Source organism: Microcebus murinus, chromosome 3 (assembly GCF_040939455.1).
Source record: "Microcebus murinus isolate Inina chromosome 3, M.murinus_Inina_mat1.0, whole genome shotgun sequence".
Classification (NCBI taxonomy): domain Eukaryota; kingdom Metazoa; phylum Chordata; class Mammalia; order Primates; family Cheirogaleidae; genus Microcebus; species Microcebus murinus.
Genome location: NC_134106.1, coordinates 20,187,502 through 20,207,791, shown reverse-complemented (window position 1 = coordinate 20,207,791; position 20,290 = coordinate 20,187,502). Strand labels below are relative to the sequence as shown.

Below are 20,290 nucleotides of genomic sequence, written 5' to 3'. Positions count from 1 at the left end.
GTAACTCTGTACCTGTGACCCTCAAAGGGGTGGAGTTGCTAGGGGTAGGGGATGCTGCATGAGAAGGGAAAAGTAGGACCAGCGTCAGCAGCAAAGGCCTGGGTGCCATCTCCAGTAGCCCCTGCCCACAAGTGGGAGGGCAGGCACCTGGGCAGGAGGCTCACCATGTCCTGCAGGGTGGGGGCAGGGATCAGGGCACTGCGACACAGCTGGAGGGCTGGGTGGAATGTGGCTGTTGGGGTGATGGTCAGAATAGGGAGCCAGGCGAGGAGGCTGGGGGTCAGAGGGCCCAGCCCCAAGTCCTGGAGGTAGTTGTTGGAGGAGGGTGACGAGCCGAGGGTGGCTGCGCTGGTGGAATTAGACAGCCATGCCCAAAGTCAGAACCCTGGAGCCTCGTGCTAGGTAGGGAATGAGAACAACCCCCACAGTGAAGAGGTGAGGGCGGAGTGTAGGTATGCACAGAATCTTACAGCTGGAAGAGAACTTCAATGTCATTTAGTTCAACCTCCCACCCTATGAAGTCATCTTCCAGTGCCCAACTGAGGGCACCCAACTCTACTTGGACACCTCAAGGTACGGGGAGCTCACTCCCTTCAAGGCGGCTCATCTCATAGAGGTTCTGGAGCCTCCGGGACAGCCAGGAGGAGCCTGGCGCTCCGATCTTGGCCCTGTTGAGCCGGCTGGTCTCCACTCCGCGGTGGCACCTGGCTGGGGGTTGCGGCGCTGCTGTCCCCAGCCCCAGTGCTGAGGCAGGCAGAGTGCAGTGGACTCTGGTGGAGGTCGAGAGAACTGCAGGGCGAAGGCCGCCGGGGGCTCCGCGAGCTGCGGGGGGAGGCACTTGACACCGGCCAGGGGAGAGGAGGGGCCGCTGTCCCTGCGGCCAGTGCTGGATGCGGGGACCCAGCGCGGAGGGAGCGCCAGGTAGTGGGGCGCCCCGCGGGGGAGGGCTGCAGCAAGGGCCCGGGCTCGGCTCGGACCCGAGGGGCCGAAGTGGCCAGGAGCGTGGCCGAGGCGAGGTGCCCGGGCGCGGTGCACGGTCGGGGCGCTGCGGGGTCTGGCCCTCCGTCTCGGAGCGTGCGGGGACCCCCGGCGGGGCCGCAGGGGCCGCGAAGTCGGGCTGAGGGCGCTAGGACCGGCCGCGCGTCCAGGTCGCTCCCGCCGCGGCGCCCCGGGGCCCCCCAGTCGGCGCTGCCTCCCGGCCCGCTCCGCAGCGCCGGGGCCCGGGCCAGCGCGGCCGCGGGGGGCGAGCGGCGGGCGGAGGCCTGGGCCCGCGGGCGGCCGGAGGGAGGGAAGGAGGAAGGCGGAGAGAAGGGGTGGGAGGGGGGGACCCGGCGGAGGAGGCGGAGAGAGGGAGCGCGACAGCGAGCGGAGGGAGGGAGCGAGCGAGCGAGGCAGGCAGGCGGGCCGGGAGGGAGGGCGCGCGGGCGGCGGCGGCGGCGAGAGCAGAGGACGAGCCGGGACGCGGCGCCGCGGCACCAGGGCGCGCAGCCGGGCCGGCCCGACCCGACCGGCCACACGGTAATGAGCGCCGCTGCTGGCGGCCCGGGAGGCCGGCCCGGAGGCGGGCGGGGACGAGGGGAGGCTGGGCGGGGGGCACCGCGGCGGGCAGTACCCGGCTCGGGGCACGCTCCTGGACCCCTGCAACTCGGCGCCGGGCGCCTGCGGGGCCAGGGCTGCGGGCGGGGACGGCGGGCCGGGCTGGCCGGGGCGGCGCGGGGGATTTGAGGGTTTGTTTATGTCCCCGCGGGCTCGGCAGGCGCCCCCTCCCGTCCCGCCCGCTCCCGGCGCGGACCCCCCTCCCCGCCCCCGCCCGGCTCCGGGCTCAAGTTCAAGTCTATACAATGCCGCGGGGGGCCCTCTCCACCGCCGGCCTCAGCCGCGGTGCCCGGCTCTGCGCTGCCGCAGGGGCCCGGGCCTGGCCGCCCCCGCCTTCCGGGCTCTGCCCCCGCCCAGTGTCCCTGCCTGCGGGCCGCGGCCAGGGCGCTGGAGGGCGCGGACCCCGACCCAGAATAAACGGCCCCCGCCGCGGCCCGCAGGGAGCGGGGGAGGGGGCGGGGGCCGGGCCCCGCGCAGGCTCCGCGGCGGCGGCAGAAAATGGCAGCCTGGCACGACCCGGCCCCCCGCCCCTCCCCCCGGCTCCCGGCCCTCCTCGGCCCCGCGGGGCGGGGGACCCGGGAGGCCCCCGGGGGCGGGCCGAGGGGTGATCGCGGGGCCCGGCCGGGGAGCGCAGCGCAGCGATCCTCCGGCCACCTGTGGCTGGGGGTGCGGGGCGCCAGCGGATCTGGGAGGGGCGGCGGGGTTGGGAGAGTGCCCACTTGGGGGGGCACACCTCCTCGCTGAGGGCCAGGAGGCGCAGGGGGGGTCGTCGTGCCTGACTCCTCCCTGTCCCCGCAGTGGGCCGTGGGAGCCGGGGCGGCAGTGGTGGCTGCGCCGCAATGTGGGGGCGGGGCGGGGGCGGGCTGGGATACCGTCCCCTGGCCGCGGGGGCCGGAAAACGCGGAGGTGGGAGAAGCGGGGCCTGAGTTGGGAGCGGCGCGGGTGGGGACGCCCGGGGTCGCCCCCTGCAGCAGCCCCCCCACGCACACTCCCACGCACGCGGACACACTCACGCACACGCACCCCCGCCGGGCCGGTGCAGACGTGTCCTTGAAAGCTTCGCATCTGCACAGTGAAGGACGAGGCCTCGCCGAGGCTGCGGATGGGGTCTTCATCCCCACGTCCCAGCACCCCGGGAGCCCCCGAGCTTCGGAGCCGCAGGCGGCCGCGGTCCGTGTCCCGCCCTCATCCCAGCTCCCCTCCCCCAGGTCGCCCTGCCCTCCCTCCCCTTCGGCGCGGACCGAGCTGGCGCGGGTCCAGGGGCCCGCCCCCGGCCTCCCCCAGCCCCTCTTCGCTGGGGCCCGCCGCCCTCGGCCTGCCAAACTGCGTTTCGCTTTCCTGGAGCCTCCCTTCTTGGGGGCACCCCCTCTTCTTCCTCCCCCCCCTTGCTGTTTCTCCCCCTCTCTGCCCCCTCAGTCCTTCCAACCTCTCTCTCTGCTGCAAGGCCCGTTGAGGAGGTGTTGGCGATCTGGTAGAGAGTAGGGGCCCGCTGGTTCTCGGGGGCTCTCCCCTCTGGCTCCTGAAGGGAGCCCCCTGTGGCTGCACCTTGACCCAAGATGGCGTCTTGCACCCAGCTGGGCAGCTCTGGCCTGCGGCAGGCCGGGGCAGAGGAAGGGCTGGGGCCCCTGAGCCACATAACTCCCCCCTCTCACACCAGCCTTCGGGAGAAGCGCCCTCTGCCCTGTGACCCAGCTTGGCCCTCACTGCTGTGCCCAGAGACTGCCATCAGCATCCCTGGGGGACTGTGCAGTCTTCATGTTTCACCCTAGGCTGCCAGCGGCTGAACCGCCTCCTGGGCAGGCGAGCTGCGAAGGGATCCTGGGATCAGGTGCTGCTCCAGTGTGCCTCCTCCCTCCCAGGCAGATGTGACAGCTGCAGCCAGGGTTGCTAGTCTCCTTGCCTGTTGCTGGGGTGTTAGGACTAGCCTGTGGGATTTGGGCAACCCAGCTGTCAGTGGAGTGGACCCTCTTTGGACTGTCCCCTCTGCTGGTGGGGGCCATCTCCAGGCGCTTTTCCGAGCTGCCCGACTTTGGAGAGTTGAGCTGTGAGGAGTTCCTGCTGGGTTTCTGGGGCAAGATGGTGCCCTCTGCCTCCAGGTTCCACTGAGGCCCTGGTTGGGCTGTGTGACAGGCGACTCTGTCAAAGTGTCTGTGCATGTGTGTACACGTGCCACATCCATGCGGGTACCCAGGCCGACTTGTGCAGTGCTCTGGCACCTGCCTGCCTTGCCTCCTGGGCTCCACTCCTGCTCTGAGCCCTGGCACCCCGTCCACCCTGTCGCTGGGCTCCTTGGAGCTTGTCTGCAGCCGCCCATCAAATAAGCAGCTCCCCGTTGAGGCTGACCAAGGCTGTTACCCCACCTGGGCACCAGTGCCGTCAGCAGGAGACTGACCCTGGGAAAGGTGAATTCCTTCTAGACTCAAGAAATGACTGATCCACAGTGCAAGGGCTGCCCTCCCAAGCCTGGAGACGCCTAGGAGAGGACGCCAGTGGCCATCTGTCAGGGTGTCTGCCGACAGGATTCCTCTGTGGGGTGGGGGTTGGACTAGAGCCGGAAGGTCCATTCCAACTTTAACATTCTATGGCTCTGATTCCGGTGGTGGAATTTCAGACTGGGGATGGGGGCAGGGTGGTCTGTTTTTCACCACATAGGGGTAATCAGGGCAGGCTTCTAAGGAGAGGAGGTATGAGCGAGAGCGGGGCCTCCCAGGGGGATGGTCGTTGGACGGAAGAGGTGGTATGAGGGTGGGGGCCCTGCAGGAGGCAGGTTGGTGAGGTCTGGCTCTGCAGAGGGTGTGAAAGTACAGCCTCCATTAAGCCTTCACTCGTGTGTGTAGGTTTGTGTGTAAATCTGTGTGTGTGGGTAATTTCTGAGTTTCTGTGTCCAATTCACAGTAAGCCCCTCAGTCCCTTATGGATATTTTACTATCACTTTCATGCCCATCTCTGCCAATTATCCTCTCAAAAAGCCAGCAACGAAGACAGGACAAGCACTAAAATCCTTGCCTAGGGTCACCAGCGGAAGTGGAGCCAGGCCTGCACTCCAGGGAACCCAGGTGGCCCCATGCTACAGCTCTTTCCCTGGCTCTTGCCGTCTGCTGTGTGCCAGTCTACCCAGGCAACAGGGACCTTGCCTGGGCTCCCTCTGAGTCTCTGCTGGGCACCCCGACAGGCCTCCATTGGGTGTCTGCTGAATGAGGGAAGCTCATTCACCGCTTCCCTATCCCTAGAGGCAGCTTCAGTGGCTAGACTCTGTCCTGCTTGCTGCTGCTCTCCCAGTGCCCGTTGCCTACTTAGGGGCCAGTTCTTTAGGCTCGAACCTCCCTGAGAGACCCAGGTTCTCTCCCAGCAAGAGGCCAGACACCCCTGAGGTTTCTTTTTTTGGGAACCAGGTAAGAAGGGGACTCTGAGAGTAGCCTTGCCACCTCTCTAATGGATGAGTTAAAAACAGGCCACCCTCTTGCCATCCTTGGGCCTGAAATGTCACCATTAGAATCCAAGCCTTAGAATGTCAGGCAGGAACTGGGTAGGGGGCTGAGAGGGGCCAGCCCCAGTTCTTCCCCAGTGCTGGCTGTGCTACCCAGAGCCTGAGACCTGAAGGGCCAGTTGTGCGCCTGTCACATGCCATTCTCCCTTGGCACTTTCTGCTGTCTCCAGCTTGCTGACCTGGGGTCCCCGACTTGGTGCCCACATCCCCCACCTCATGTCCCATTGAGAGCTGAGTGTGTCTCTGGCCTCTAGCAGTTAGGGCAGGGCCCGGCCCTTGGGGAGCTGCTTCTACCTGCGTTTTTGTATTACTGGATACCAGAGCCCAGCGGGACCTCACCTGCCTCTGAGCAGGGCTTTAATAGTCAACTAAAGGAGCCAGAGACTCCTTTCCACTTACATTTTGAGGACTCATTTTCAGTCATTTCTAGTCATTAATAGTGAGTAGTCATTCACTCTTCTTCCCTAAAAACGTGACCAAATCTGAGATCCGTGAAGTGTCAACCTGAGATTTGTATCTGTGTCTGAGCTGGCCTCCACTCGGCGGTGTGGGCAGGACGGGCTTCGGTGCACGTGTGTCTGTGGTATTTGCATGTGCATGTGATGTACGTGTAGCCACCATGTGTGACTAGGTAGGGCTCGCGTCAACATGGGCCAGTTTCAAGGCAGCATAAGTGAGGGCTCTGGACGCAGAAGGAGCTGCGTCCTGACACTTCCCAGCTGCAGGATCTTGGGCAACTAACTTCATTTCTTTGAGCCTCAGTTTCCTCGCCTGTGACATGGGAGTAAGAGTAGAGTCCACCTTGCAGGCTGCTGTGAAGGTGGACTGAGATGCTGTGCGTCACTGCTTAGAGCGGAAGCACTCTGTGTCTCTGTCGCGGGGCGGCTCACGTGGACTGGCGCTGCAGCAAGTGCTCTGGGGAGTCTTGTCCACCCGCCCGCCTCTCCTGCAGAATCTTGGTCAGATGAGGAAAGTGCTGATTCTGATTCAAAATCTCTGGGGGTGGGAGGCTCCTCAGCACCACTTAGCAATCTGTTCTGGAGTTGAACGCCTCACGTTGTCAACAGGTTGTTTGTGCATCTTCCTCGAATCCTCCCGCTGCAGTTCCAGCTCCTTTTGCTCATTCTCTGGAGTGCAGTGGCATTTCCCCGCCATGTTCGCTTCCATTTTCCAGAGAGTTGCTGAGCATTTCCTGTGAGCAAGGCCCTGGGCTGGCTTTGAGGCCAGAGTGAGACCAGGGTTGAGGGGAGGGAGAAATAAAGTGCTCAGAGGAGAGTGAGGTCACAGCCAGCTGAGGGATCAGGAAGGCTTCCTGGAGGAGATGGCACTTGAGGGGGACTCAGCGCTCAGAAAAGGGGCTTCCAGGCTGAGGAGAGGAGACCAGCCATCTGGAAGGGCTTCATCCGGGACAGCTGTGGAGCTCGGGAGGCAGCCGGGGCCTGGCTGGTGCTAGTGGCCAGGCAGAGGCCCCACGAGGGCTTGGGGAGAGGGTCTCTTGCTCCAGTCGCTGCCAGGAGGCCCAGGGAGACTCACTCCAAACTGCCCTGACTGTGGTGGCTGTTGGGGGCAGAGGCAGAGGGACATAAGGGAGGAAAGGAAGCGGCCAAACGAGCTCATTTGGTGTAGGATCTTGATTCTTTATATACCGTAGACTAGAGCTTAAGAGCTCAGACCTGGAGACAAACAGAGCAGGATTTAAATTACACCAGCCCCAGGGGGTTGTGGCAATTAAGGGGGACGCCAGGATAAGGTCTGGTCTCCATGCCAGTGACCATGGCAATCATAGTGTGGATGGGGGACAGGGAGAGGGATCCCTTTTCTGGAATCCCAGAGGTCTCCATGTCCCCCCTTGCCTACCCGCCCCTCCCCCCACACCCCCAGGGAGGCACCCCAGCTAGGGACTGCCAGCACCAGGGAAATGGGGGCAGAAATGCTGGTTCCTGCCTCTGTAGCCCTGACTCTGCCCTGCCCTCCGCCCTCCCTGCCCTACACTTGGAAGAACCCAGAAACGAGCTGCCAACTCTGAGGGGAAGTGCCCTGGCAGGTGGCCTGGTGCCCCCGAGTGTGGGTACAGGTGCCTGGCAGCTCCTGGCAAGGACAGCCAATGGGCAGGGCCCACCAGGCCAAATCTCTCTTGCTAATCACATCATAGGCCACCCGCCCGTCTGGAGGACAGTGACTGTGCGTGGTGGGGGGTGGGGAGGTGCGGACGCCTGGGGCTTTCCTAGCTAAAGCCCAGCATAGACTGGATTTTTTTTTTCCGTGTAGCTCTGCGTTGCCCATTCCTGTCCTTCTGTGGTCCTCTCTGTCCCCTGGCTTCCCAGCCTCATTAGATATATGACCAGGTTCCTACATTCTCTTTCCTGCGGTCACAGCCCTGCTCACCATCATCCCTGTTGATCTTCCCGCTCTGCTTCTGTTTCAAATGTCAAGGTCATTTTTAATTCTGTGATTAGCTGCCCCATCTGGGTGCACAGAGGGGTGAAGGGCCATCCCTGACAGCCAATAACGGGAAAGCTGCAACTTGGGCTCTGGCTCCCAGTCTAGTGCTCGTCTTGCTATATAAATGGGGGGTGTGGGGGTTGCAAAAAGTGTTCTAGACCTAATAGATCAGCTAGGTCATGAGTTCCAGCGATCCCTACTTGAAAAGGTAAAAAGATGCTTAGAGAGGAGATTACGTGGGGTTAGATTTGTGGCTTACTAAGCTGTTGGTTGAATGTGGGCTGTGTCATGGGGAATGCCAGGAAGGCAGGATGCCCTTGGAGTGAGCCTCCCTCTTGGTCCCCCAGAGGAGCCTGGGAGGCACAGCGAGGGTGCCTGGGCCCATGCCAGGCCGGTGGGATCCTCACACCTCAGCAAGCAGAACCCATTTGGGAGGAGGCTTCTGGAAGTCCTATGTGATTAATTTTACAGATTCTGAAAGGATAAATTTATAGGTAAAGAAGAATCTATTTAGGTTTCCTAAAAGCCTTTGAAATGAGATATTATACACATCTGTTCTGATGTGTTAGATGTCCAGGAGGTAATGTTGTATTACCCTCCCCCCAAAAATGTGCGTAATGTAATTTCATTTTTGTAAAATTCTTTAAAATATATACAAATATACACATTTGTGGGCTTGCACATGCATGGAAAAAGTCATTCTGGAAGCATACGCATCAACCTGTCAACAAAGATTTTGTCTTTTTGTTTTATACTCTTATGTACTCTTTGAAAAAAATGTGTAAGTGGACATGTGTTACTTTTTTTTTTTTTTTTTTTTGAGACAGAGTCTCACTTTGTTGCCCAGGCTAGAGTGAGTGCCGTGGTGTCACCCTGGCTCACAGCAACCTCAAACTCCTGGGCTCAAGCAATCCTTCTGCCTCAGCCTCCCAAGTAGCTGGGACTACAGGCATGTGCCACCATGCCCGGCTAATTTTTTTCCATATATATTAGTTGGCCAATTAATTTGTTTCTATTTATAATAGAGACGGGGTCTCGATTTTGCTTAGGCTGGTTTCGAACTCCTGAGCTCAAATGATCCGCCCGCCTCGGCCTCCCAGAGAGCTAAGATTACAGGCGTGAGCCACTGCGCCCAGCCCATGTGTTACTTTCTTAATGACAACAACAAAAATAAAACCACATCTTTTTAAAGCTTGTGGATAAGAATATGAAAAAAATTAAGACGCCTTAAAGCTGAGAGATGGATTATATATTGTAATGGATAAGAAACTGGCTTAGAGACTGACAGCAAAGGGTAAGGTTACTCAGGTACTTGTCTTCTCTGGAAAGGTTGCGGAGAGAAATACTGTAGACACAGGTCTATGAGCAAAGGCCTGGGCTGGTAGTGATTTGGTGAGAGCAGAAAATAAGTTTAGCTTTATAGGCTGGTGACTTGAAACTCAGTTCTGACCCAGGATGGAAAACAAATCACTGAGCATCTTCCCAAAAAGCATCAGTCAGCTGGACTGTAGTGGCCCAAGTGGTTTCCCAGAAACTGGAGGTATAACTGGGGCCCAGCCGGGGCATGGCAAGAGCACCTTGGGAAGCCACATTAAAGGAGGACAAAGCCCCCAGCAGGGGTGGAAGGGATGCATGGGGAACTTGTCTGGCATGTGGGCTCACATTGTGTCCAACTCTGATTTAGGGGCCCCTGTGCAGGTGGTGGTGACCCTGGTGATGGGGTGAGGAGGGGAGGGAGAGGCAGATACAAATTCCTCTCCCTGCAGTCATTTTGCTACCCTAGGAGGTTCAGGGCTGGTTGCTTGGCAACAGCGCCCACCTCCCTCTTCCATGTTTCCCTCCCCACCCCAGCCCATGGGTGCCTCTTGGAGAGTCCTTTGCCCCCTAAAGCTAACCCTGTTAAACACAATATAAGAAAAGGTCTGTGCACTTCTTTGTCCCTGTCCCTTGGAATAAGGCAGGAAAAGACATAAAAGGACCTGCAACACGGAGTGGTCCTGCTGCGAACTGGCTCCCTCGTCCCAGGCTGGTGGGGAACAGACGTGTAGGGCAATGAAGGAACTTGGGAATTGGGTGGACCTGGATTAGCGTCTCAGCCCTGCTAGTACTTAGCTGCTGCTGGCCCTGAACAGCTTTGAGCTGCAGGTCTTTCCTCTGCAGGTCAGGGGTGAGAGTAGGATCCACATCTCACAAGTGTGGCCTGAATGAAATGAACTGCTTTGTGAAAACAGCCGGAACTGTGCCTGGCGAGTCTTGGTGCTCAGGAGGTGTGTGCTCCTTTTCTTCACCTGGGGGTCATTCCAGGGTGAGGACGACCCCTATGAACCCTCTTAAGCTGTAAGACCCTACACATGTTGCCTGGTTGAGAATGACCCCTAAGCCCACAGTGGACTCTAGTCTGGGACAGGGGCCAGGGGAGTGGCAAAGACAGCAAAAGATGTCTCTGTCCTCCTTAGCCTTCACTGTCCGACCCAGTGCCAACAGGGAGTTTGGCCTTTCTGGGCCTCCGTTTCTTTCTCGGTAAAGCCAGGCTTTGGGTGCACCCTTATTAATCTCTTTAGAGTCTCCCTGGCCCTCTCTACCTCCCTGCACTCTGGTCTCCTTGGGGCCAGACAGGCAGTGGCCTTTCTGCTGGGTTCTGGGCCTGCTGGCAGCCTGGCTCCGCCACACACGGCCTGGAGGCATGGGAGGGTCTAGACCACAACCCGGCCTGGCAGCTGGCACCCAGCGATGGCTCCTAATGGTTTTATTACCAGCAACAATGTGGTGCTTGTTGCCATCCACTCTTAGGCCGGTGGTTCCCAGCCCAACTGGTGGTGGCCTGAGGGCCCTGCCTGGTACTGAAAGCTCAGCTGGGCAGCCCAGTGGGGCTGGGCAGTCGCCTCTGAGTTTTCTCCTGTCGACACCCTGCTAGCAGCTTGGAAGCTGAGAGCCAGGGCACGGCGGGCAAGGTGCTGGCCCCCAAGCTCCAGGTCTGGCAGCACTCAAGTTTTCTTGCCAGAGGTCCCTTGCTTTAGATCCACACATGATGTTTATTTTATCTGTTCATTTAGGAAAGACCTACTGGGTGCCAGGCACTGGCTACACAGATCAAAGAGGCTGCTAGTCCCCAGGTAGCCTGCAGCTTAGATGGGAATCTGGCGGGGCAGAAGGAGCCCTGGCCAGGTGCGCCTGGGGCATTACTGGGGCTCAGAAAAGGAAGCGAATTCAGGGGGAGGGACTGTCCAGACGGGCAGGAGGCCGTTAGCTGGGTGGACAAGGGCACTTGCTGGCCCCGTGTGGCTGCCGGGTAGGGAATGACGAGGATGAGGCCAGAGGGCTGAGCCAGGCTAGCATGGAAGGCTGGGATGTTGTCCACTGATGGGTATCAGGCTTGGGGTTAGGTCTGAGAAAGACCATTCTGGGGCATCGAGGAGGAGAACTTGGGCAGCGGAGGTTGGGGGCAGGGAGCCCGGGCGGGAGGCTGGTACAGACATCCAGGCAGCAGCAGTGTGGGCCTGGAGGAGGCGAGCTCTGCGCTCCATTTAGGGAGTAGAGTCGGTGGAACAGCTGGGCGATGGAGGCGCTGAGGGGAGTTGGGGGAGACCCTCTGGTTTCTGGCTCAGCCAGCTGTGTGGGTGGAGATGCCACTCAAGGTGGGGAGGCTGGCAGAGAACTGCGCCTGCTTCCCGCGGAGGCAGGGTAGGAGCTGGGCTGGAGAGTGGGTAGGATTTCCCCAGGGGGAGCAGGGCTGGGCTTGCAGCAGCAGCTGGGTCCTAAGGCCTGGAGGCGGGGCGCAGTGTGATGCATTAGAAAGGCAGTTGCATTTGGGCCCTAACTGGCAGATTTTTGAGGGAGGAAGTAACTTAACCAGGAGTTCGCACCACATGTTTTGGGGATGCTGATGTTTGGGGACCCGAGCCGGGCTTCTGCATCACAGTAATTTCCCTAAAAGGTGAGCTGCAAGGCCTTGATCCTGCCTGTTTGCTCCTGGCTGCACAGCCTGGGGTGAGTCTCATGGCCCTCTGAGAATCCATGTTGGAAGTTGACGTGAAGCTGCCTTCCGGCCACTCTGCATTCAGAGGCAGGCCTGCAGAGATAGGTGGGGACAATATGGGGACAGCAGTTTTGGTAAGCAACAGAAAAGAGACAACTGTTTCTCTGAAATAGAAATGAGTCTTGCTGTGTGTGTTACGTGAAGCGTATTATGAAGGCTGTTTCCAAAGAATTTCTAGAAAAATGACTCGAGGCACGTCAGCATCATTGAACCCAGGTAGAGGCAAGGGTCAGCGTGGCATCACGCTGGGCCACCAGACACAGTGCTGGACAAACAGGAATCTCACTTTGTCTCTGCAACCGCCTTTCTGTGTACCCTTGGGAGGGTGCTTAATCTCTCTGAGCCTCTGTTTTGCCATCTGCAGAATGGACATAACCTCACAGGCCTGTGGTTTTGTTTCGAACTCTGCTTCTTGCACTAAACCTGGATATTTTATTTCATTCATCCTTTCAAAGAATCCTCATACAACCAGCCTCACAGGTGTGTGAGGATTACAATCCGGCCATGGATGTTCTAGTTCTCGGCGTGGAGGGGCACACACACTTTCCCCTTCCTTCCCTCTCTCACGTCTGCGTTTCCTCTGGCGCTTTGCCTCCCAAGGGGCCTGTTCCCTCCTGTCCCCTCGGTCACTTTGGAGTTCCCAGTTTCCGGGAAGGTCCATGTATCATGTTCTGTTGCCTTTCTTGTTCCCAATTCTTTTCCACAAACTTTGGTCCTCCCAGTGTATTTGAGGAGCATCTGCTGAGATAAGTGGGAGTTGGGGGGTCAGCTCCTTTTCCCTTTTTAATAAATTAGGTCAAGAGGTCTGTGCAGAGCTGCCTAGGGCTGCGTGGAAAGCAGAGGGCACAGGGTGGGGGACAGGACCCTGTGGGACCACGGTGGGGACTATGCCCTGTCACTGGCGAAGTGGGCCAGGGAAAAGGGGCGCAGAGCCCTGCTGGGTCTGCGAGATGATCTCGGGTGACTAGGTCTGCACGTGGGCCAGGCCGTCCTGCTCGCGGAGCCAGGCCTCAGGAGACAGTGGAGGTGGAGGGGCCGCTTCCTCTGTGAGGGGCACACATGGTGGCCACGGGCTGCTGTATTCGTGGCCCTGTGACATGCAGCCACACCCGTGGAGAGACCGCCAAGGCGTCTCTGCCTCCGGAGGCTCTGGTGGGAAGAGGGCTTCTCAGCCGGGGCTCTGGTGGTGGTGACGCAGGCCAGGCCTGGCAAGAGTCGGAGTGTCTCTGCCGGGCGGTGGGGACTGCTCTCGATCTGGAAACGTGGAAACCATGTTTCTCTGGTTTGTGCATACCTGTGCCCAGCACGGCCCTCTGGAAGCGGGCATGTATGAACTCAGGGTATGATGGTGTAATCAAATGAAACGTACAGCATAATTAATCTGGCATAGCCTTAATGATATGCATAATTGTGCTGCATGGTAATTAGGTGTAAATGGTAAGCAGTTCACATAAATGTTTTTGTAATTGGTATTAATTTTGCGGAGGCAAACCAAGTTTATGCGGTTTTTCTCTTCTTGCTCTGTTAGTTTTCTAGTACAGGCAATTCCCAGCTTTTGGAGGAATTCTATTGCGAATGTTTGTTTATGGGGCAATGTTTTGTGTGTTCTCCCAGAACAATGTTATGAATGGTTATGAGGTTCCCAAGCTGGTTTCCAAATGCCTCTTTGGCCCATACAGTAGGTGAAATGTGCGGCGCGTGTGCCTGGGGGGGGCGCCCGGGCCCTCCTGCGCCAGGTGCCCCGAGCCTGCAGCGCAAGGGCGCGCGCCTAGGCCTGGGTCTGTCTCCGTGTGTGCGTTTTTGTCTGTGTGTCTGGGTCTCTGTGTGTGTGCTCATATGTCTGTTTCTGCCTCTGTGTGTCTGTGCATGCTCGTCTGTGTCTGCGTGTGCCTGTCTCTGTGCGTGTGCGTGCATCTGTGTCTGTGTGTTTGTGTCCGCGTGTGTCTGCGTGTGCCTGTCTTTGTGTATGTGCATGCATCTGTGTCTGTGTGTTTGTGTCTGTGTGCCTGTCTCTGGGCATGTGCGTGCATTTGTGTCCGCCTGTGTCCGTGTGTGTCTGCATCTATCTCTACGTGTGCAGCTGCGGGAGCCTCCTCAGCGGCAGGGCAAAACCCTCTGGTAGAGAATTAGCCATTCCAGTGGCGAGGGCCTTGGGCTGGGTGTCGGAGGGAGACTGAGGGCATTAGCTGGGAGAGGGATGCTGGCACAGCAGCCATTCCTGGGGGCGAGCACAAGCCAGAGTCTAGGTTTCCTGAGAACACATCACTGGCCTGTCTTCCTGATGAATCACATAATACTGTTTTAAATTAACATTTATTGATTGCCTACCCTGTGCCAGGCACTACGCTAAACACTCCATGCAGATTCTCTCTCATAAATCTTAAAATAGATTTGTGAGATAATGACTCTAATTCACCCCATTTTACAGCTTGAGAAACTGAGGCCCATGTCTCTGAGTGTATGCATGGGCACCAGGGGTTGAGGGCTGCTGGGAGCAGGGGCTGGCAGCTCCGGGACGTGTGGCTTGGAAGTCTGGGCTCTCCCTCTCCCCTCCTCCACCCCCATCCATGGTTTCGCTTTGTTTGGGGCAACGGTGAGGAAAAAACAGACCAGGGGCCTATGGGGAGTTCTAAGAGCAGCCAGCTCCTTCCACTTTAGTGAGCGGGGAGGGGTCTGAGTTCCATCAACAGCTCCCAGGCCCTGAAGACCCTTTGGGGGACCTCCTAGTGTTGACCTGGGAAGGGTCAGCTGAGTGGTCAGTTGGTGTCGCTCGGCCCAGGAAGTGGGGGTGGGGGTCGCATGTCCATGGGTGGTGTGGGGAGAGGGTGGTCACAGGTGAGCCAGGGACTCAGCCTCCAAGAGCCTGAAGGGGGGCAGCCCCCAGTTTTCTGTGGTTCACTGCGACCTCAGACCCTCACCACCCCGTTCACCGTGGGGATCTGGGGGCAGGTGGGCCTGCAGGCCCCACGGCAGGTGTATGATCTGGCCTGGCAGTGGCGGAGCAGGAGCCTCGGCCCCCGCAGACGGCCTTGCCACGGGCAGGCGCAGTGCCTTGGGGGTTCTGCCAAGTAGCCCCTAGAATGGGGCTTGTGGGGGGTCACTGTAGGCACCACCGCTGTGCTGGGGATGTTGCAGCTGCCTGGGAGTGACTTCACACAGTCCTCCCTGCCTGCAGGCTCCCCCGGGATGGGGCGGGAGCGGGGAAGCCGCTGGCCGCAGGCTGGGGGCAGCAAGGTGCAGGACAGGAACTCTGGCCTCCTCTGTTTGGGAAAACAGACACACCCATGCATACTTGACACACTGAGTGACCACCCAGCTGAAGCTGACAGAAGCCCCTGGGTGGGTGGTCGAGGAAAGGGGGTGGGGAAAGGAGGGAGTGATGGTGGAGAGGGAGCTGGGGTGCCCTCTGGGAGGGGCCCCCCTCTTGGAGCAGGAGCAGGACACAGAGTGAGAGCGGGGATGTCAGAGCGGGTGTGGGCTGGAGGCAGCGGCTGGCCTGGAATGGCGGGTCAGCCCGGAGAGGTGGGAGGCGAGGCCAGAGCGGAGGCGGGGGGCACACTCAGCCAGCTGTTGGTGTAAGACCAGCCCAGGGTGTAGATTCTACCTTGTGAGAAATCACTGGCATCACGGGGGTATTTTAAACAGCTTTTAGGATATTAATATAATTCACCCACGTAAGTGTACAATTTGATGGTTTTTAGAACATTCCCAGATCTGTGCAGCGTCACTACAGTCGGTTTTTACACATTGCCATCAGGCATCAGGTTTTGGTGGAGGGAGCCGGACAGTCCTTGCCGAGGGCTGGGGTGGCAGGTAGAGAGGCAGAGGCAGGGGACCCGCTGCAAAGCGACCGCAGGGCCTGGGCGAGGAGGGCACGGGGAGGGGCGAGGACCAGGTGCCCGCTGGACGGGGCACTCGGGAGGGTGGGACCTGAGTTCTCTCCAGGTTTGGGGCTTTGGCAGCTGAGGGGAGGGGAGTGTTCCCTCCACACACAGAGAAACCAGGACTTCGAGCTGGCTCTGAAGGGAAGGTGTCCTAGAAGAGTTCTGGAAGAGCAGGATTGTAAGTGATGGCAAGTTACCTGGGTGGAGATATCTAGAAAATAAATACGGACAGAGCCCTTGGCCGTGGGAGGTCTGGGTTCATTGGAGCCCAGGTGGCTTAGAGGAGGAGAATTTATTGGGAAGCTGAAGGCAGAGCACCCACGGTGCAGAAGGACTCACAGCTGCAGAGCCCGAGGGCGGGAGGAGCCGGAGCAGGGAGCCAGGTGGACTCCCGGCAGGGAGAGAGTGCCAGAGAACGCACCTGCTGACGAGCTCCAGAAGCAGGGGTCTCCTGTCCCCCAGGGCCTGGCTTGACGGTGGCAGTTGATGAACGGCTGCGGGGTGAGCGCTGCAGGCAGGGGGTGCTTAGCGGGCAAGGCTGCCGCCCTGAGCTCAAGGACCACGAGGGTGGAAAAAGGCCCTTTGAAGCCGTGGGTGACTATCAGTCAGGGTCCATTCAGGGGACAGAAACCACATGGTGACTTGGAAGGTTCACTATAAAGAATTATTAACTGTAACAGGTGGCGGAATAATGAGGGGTTGGCTAGTAAGAAGTGAAAAGAACTGGAAAGAATGCAGAACTATCAGCCATGAGAACAGCCACTACTTGGGTTGCCGCAGGGTGCCCGAGTAAGAGGCTCCAGGCGCAGACCTTGATGGAGAGGGTGTGACCACGGCTCCCTGGATGGCACAGAAGTGACTGTTGTGCCATGCTGGCAGAACTTACTGGAAATCCATCCTTTTGTGTCCCAAGGAAAGCTGCTCCTGGGGAGGTGTCTTGCTGGAGACGCGCTGCTCCTAAACCCCGCCGGGGTGCTGGGTGGAGGTCCCGGCTGTTGGGTGCTACTGAGGGTCGCTGCTGCCTGCATCGCAGGGGCCTGGCGCTCCCCGGCTCTGTGAATAACTCCTCAAGTTCACTCACAATCCCACTGAATATTCTGTTACCTAAAGACCAAGTTACAGCGTTAACTGCCAACAACTTGCATAGACGACAGTGGGAAGAAAGAAAAAAAAGAAGAAAGTAGTTACCATATATGTAAATAAACACGTATGTATCAAGTAAATAGAAATATGGGAAGCTACTACAGTCGTTTCTGCATTTGTCCACAATGCACAGTGTCTGTGCTCTGGGTTCCCTGTCCCGCTACCGGTCCTGTACGTCCTCTGCTCTCAGCCAAGCCTCGGCAGGTCACGCTTCCTTTGCTGGGTGTAGCAACCCAAACCTTCATTCCCAGAGGACCTGAATCTTCGGTTATCCTGCTTTTTGTTGTTGTTGTTGTTGTTACTGTAATTTCCCATTAACACTTCCTTTTGGGCATGGAAGTTCTAAGAGATGCCTACGAAAATCCCTTGGGCTCCAGACCGAGTCTTGCTCGGCGCTGTCGTGTATCAGCAATCCAATTTCTCCTTGGTAACTGGGATCAGTCCTTCCTGCTTGGTAACTTGGTAGCTTGGTAACTAGGATCGGTCCCTCTAGACAGTGGAGTAATTCCTTTTTTTGACTATTCAGTGGCATAAGGGGTTCAAAGAGTCAGGCGGTGTGGGTGTGCTACCTTCCAGTGGGGCCACTGTGGTGGAAGCTCTCCCTTTGGGGATTAAGACATTCAGTGTCCCCAGAGGGTTCGGAGAGATGGGGTTGGGAACGCAGGGGCCTAATGGGAGAGTAAGTGGAGAGACTCTGGAGCTGGCAGGGGTGGCCCATTCTTAGGGAAGGTTGGAAAAGTAGAGAAGCACAGCTGTGGACCCTGGGCCACCTCCGCCAGGGACGGTGGAGTCAGACCCATGCTGGTGGCTGCCAGAGCACCTGTCAGGGACCACATGGCTGATTCTCACGTGGGGTTTGAGCCTGGCCACCCTGTGCCCCTGACTCCCAGGCCATGGGAAGCCCATCTGACTGCCATCATGCATGGGACCCCAGACAGGGCTTCTCCTGGCTCACAGCGCTTGCGAATGGTGCTCCTTTATGGAAGTCTGTGTTGGCTCATTTTGGCTCCTGAGAACAACTTCAGTTCCTTAACAGCATCTATTTTGGGTATAAACCTTTTCCCCCTCCTTTTGGGGCTGTGTCATGGTAACCATTAGTGTGAGCAGCGGAGTCTGACTCAGACTCATCTCTGCCCGTGTGGCCGCCACAGTGGCAGCAGGTTTGGTGGTGCCAGTGCTGGTGGCTCCACGGCCTCGAGGGGGTGCGAGAGCCCCAGGTCACCATATTGTGACCAGAGCCAGACAGGCGGACTTTGCAGTGGAAATAGGATGGCAGGGCTACTGGCCTGTGTCAGGCTGGTGGCTTGAGTTCAAGTGATGTTTCTGAAAGTCACAACAATGGAAGGATGATGGGCATCCCATAGAAAGTGGCACCAAGACCTCCCTCCGGCCCCCTCCTTATCCAGCCCCAGTCTTGTGACCAAGAGAGGCTGTGGCAGGTGGGGAAGCGGTGGCAGACAGACATCTCGTCTAAGAGGCTCTTCTGCCTTCTGTCACCCCCTGGACTCATTTGCACATCTTCCTAAGATCAAATAGGAAAGGAGCCATGAGGCTGTGGACTGGGGTCACCCCAGGGGCAGTGTTTGCAGTAATCCTGCCTGGGAACTTTCTGGCTGTGCTACCTTGGAGAGGCACTAAACCTCTCTAAGCCTCAGTTTCTTCTGTAAAATTGAGATGACAGCAGAACCTACCCCATAGGGTTGTTACAAAGATTGAATGGAATAATGTGTGTCCTTTAGCACGGTGCCTGGCATGTGGCAGGTGCTCAGCAAACAGGTGAATGAATGAATGAGTGAATGACTCCTGCATCGGGCAGGGCATTGAATACTGTGATTAGAAGGTTGCAGCCCCCCACCCCCACTCTCTTCCCTGCCCCCACTACAGACAAGCCTGGCCAAGAAAGGGAGACTCACTGAAAACTTCATCTTCTGACCAATCCACACCCAGTTAGCATATGTGCGGCCGTCACTTGCTGCTGGGGAGAGAACATGACGGAGTGGAAAACTGCAGGCTTCTGAGTGGGACAGATCTGGACCATGTCTGGTTCCACCACTTACTGCGTGACCTTGGGCAGTTTTATTAACCTCTCCATACCTCGTTTTTCTCATCTGGAAAATGGGGATAAAAATAGCACCCACTTCAAAGGGTTGGGGTGAGGTGTGAGGATTAATGAGATGTTGACATTGTAAAGCTGCACACACAGGGCCTGGCACGCCGTAGGAGCTTAATAAATACAAGCTCCTGCCTGAGCGAAGGCCGCTTATGGGCACTCCAGGGATTTCAAGAAAGGAGAGAAACCTGTGGGCTGGTTGAGTCAGGAACTAATAATCGTTAAGATTTATGGAGTACGTTCTCTGTGCCAGGCACTCTTGTAAGCGTTTTTAATGCATTCCGCTCTCCTCACAGCAGCCCTGTGAGGCGGATACTGTTATTTCTCCCATTTTACAGCTGAGAAAACTGAGGCACCGTTTTGCTTCAGGTCACACAGCTGGTAAGAAATAAGGCCTCCCGGGGAGGACTTCAGGAGATCGAGATTAGTGTGTGAGTCAGGACTGTGTGAGCCGCAAGTCACATTCTCACTCACACCCAAGTAGTGAAAGCTCACGTTACCGGAAGCCCAGGGATGCCCCTGCCTCCAGGTACAGGCAGATCAGGGGCCCAGAGGGTGACTGCAAGGTTTTCTCCCTCTGTCTTCGGCTCTTGGCTCTTGGTTCTCAGGCAAGCTCACCCCACATGGTGGAAAGATAGCAGCCAGCAGCCCCTGACTCACATCCGACCTTGTTACCATCTTTCCATGGCGTCAGTAGAAAAGTTCCAGGGAGGCCTCTGATTGGCTCTGCCTGCTCATATCCTCACTCTGTGACTGGGGTAGGGGCTGGGGTCTTCACAGGCCCACCCAAAACCCCATGACGAGGGAGCCCCCCAGGAGGAAGGGGAAGGTATCTCAATACACTGGAACGACCAAAGTCAGAAACAGAGGGTCCCAGCAATTCAGACAGGGGACTTGAGCGAGGAAGGGGCTCTTAGGGCGAGAAGATTGGGATTGGTTTTGCTGGAGCAAGGATCTAGGTTTGTGGGCAATGACCGGTTTTGTGTTTGCAAGATGGTAATTATCTGCGGGCTCTTGCGAGGGGACCGTCTAGTTGGTGCTGGTTGGAGGAAGATGGCGATGAGGCCTCGGCCTGCCAGCTTGCTGGGATTATGGCGTGAGCTATCGTGCTGCACCCGGCCAACTCCTTTTTTTTTTTAAATTTCTCAGAGTGCTGGTGGGGCTGGGTTGGTGGGGAAGGTGGGAATGGTGTTGGGGACATCGTGGTGGTGGGATGGGAGCTGACGTGGCACGGACGGTCCTGTGCCCCAGGAGAGGGTGGGAACGTGGGTCTTGGCTGAAGCTGGGTGAGTGAGTGGGCGGCTGGGGATGTGGGTGGCCCGACACGCACAGTCACGGCTGGGGAGGAATACGCAGGAGGTGCCCTGAGCCATGCATGGGCTGGACCTGGTGGAAATGATGCATTTGGAGGATTCAACGTTTCGTGAGGGGTGAGGGTGGGGGGTAGAGAGGGAGGCACCACTTTTATAGCTGGTGATGGAACTCTGTGTGGGTGTGAGGAGCTGATGATGGCTCTTCTGTGGGACGCGATGATTTCATAGCACAACAGAGGTGCAAGGGCCTTAGCTACACTCTTATTTATAGAGGAGGAA

The 20,290-nt window shown here is 58.1% G+C and overlaps 1 protein-coding gene across 3 annotated transcripts in view; it reads left to right on the top strand.

Annotated features, from left to right (window-relative positions):
* The first annotated feature begins 759 nt into the window (after positions 1-759).
* Positions 760-20,290, top strand: part of DNMT3A (DNA methyltransferase 3 alpha) — a 102,636-nt gene continuing 83,105 nt past the window's right edge. For 2 of the 3 annotated variants that reach the window (XM_012788126.3, XM_076000598.1), the window contains exon 1: positions 1,381-1,518. The gene's annotated coding sequence lies outside the window, so the exon portion shown is untranslated. Of the gene's footprint in view, positions 922-1,380; positions 1,519-20,290 lie in introns of those variants that run through there. The other variant, XM_012788128.3, reaches the window with a different exon arrangement.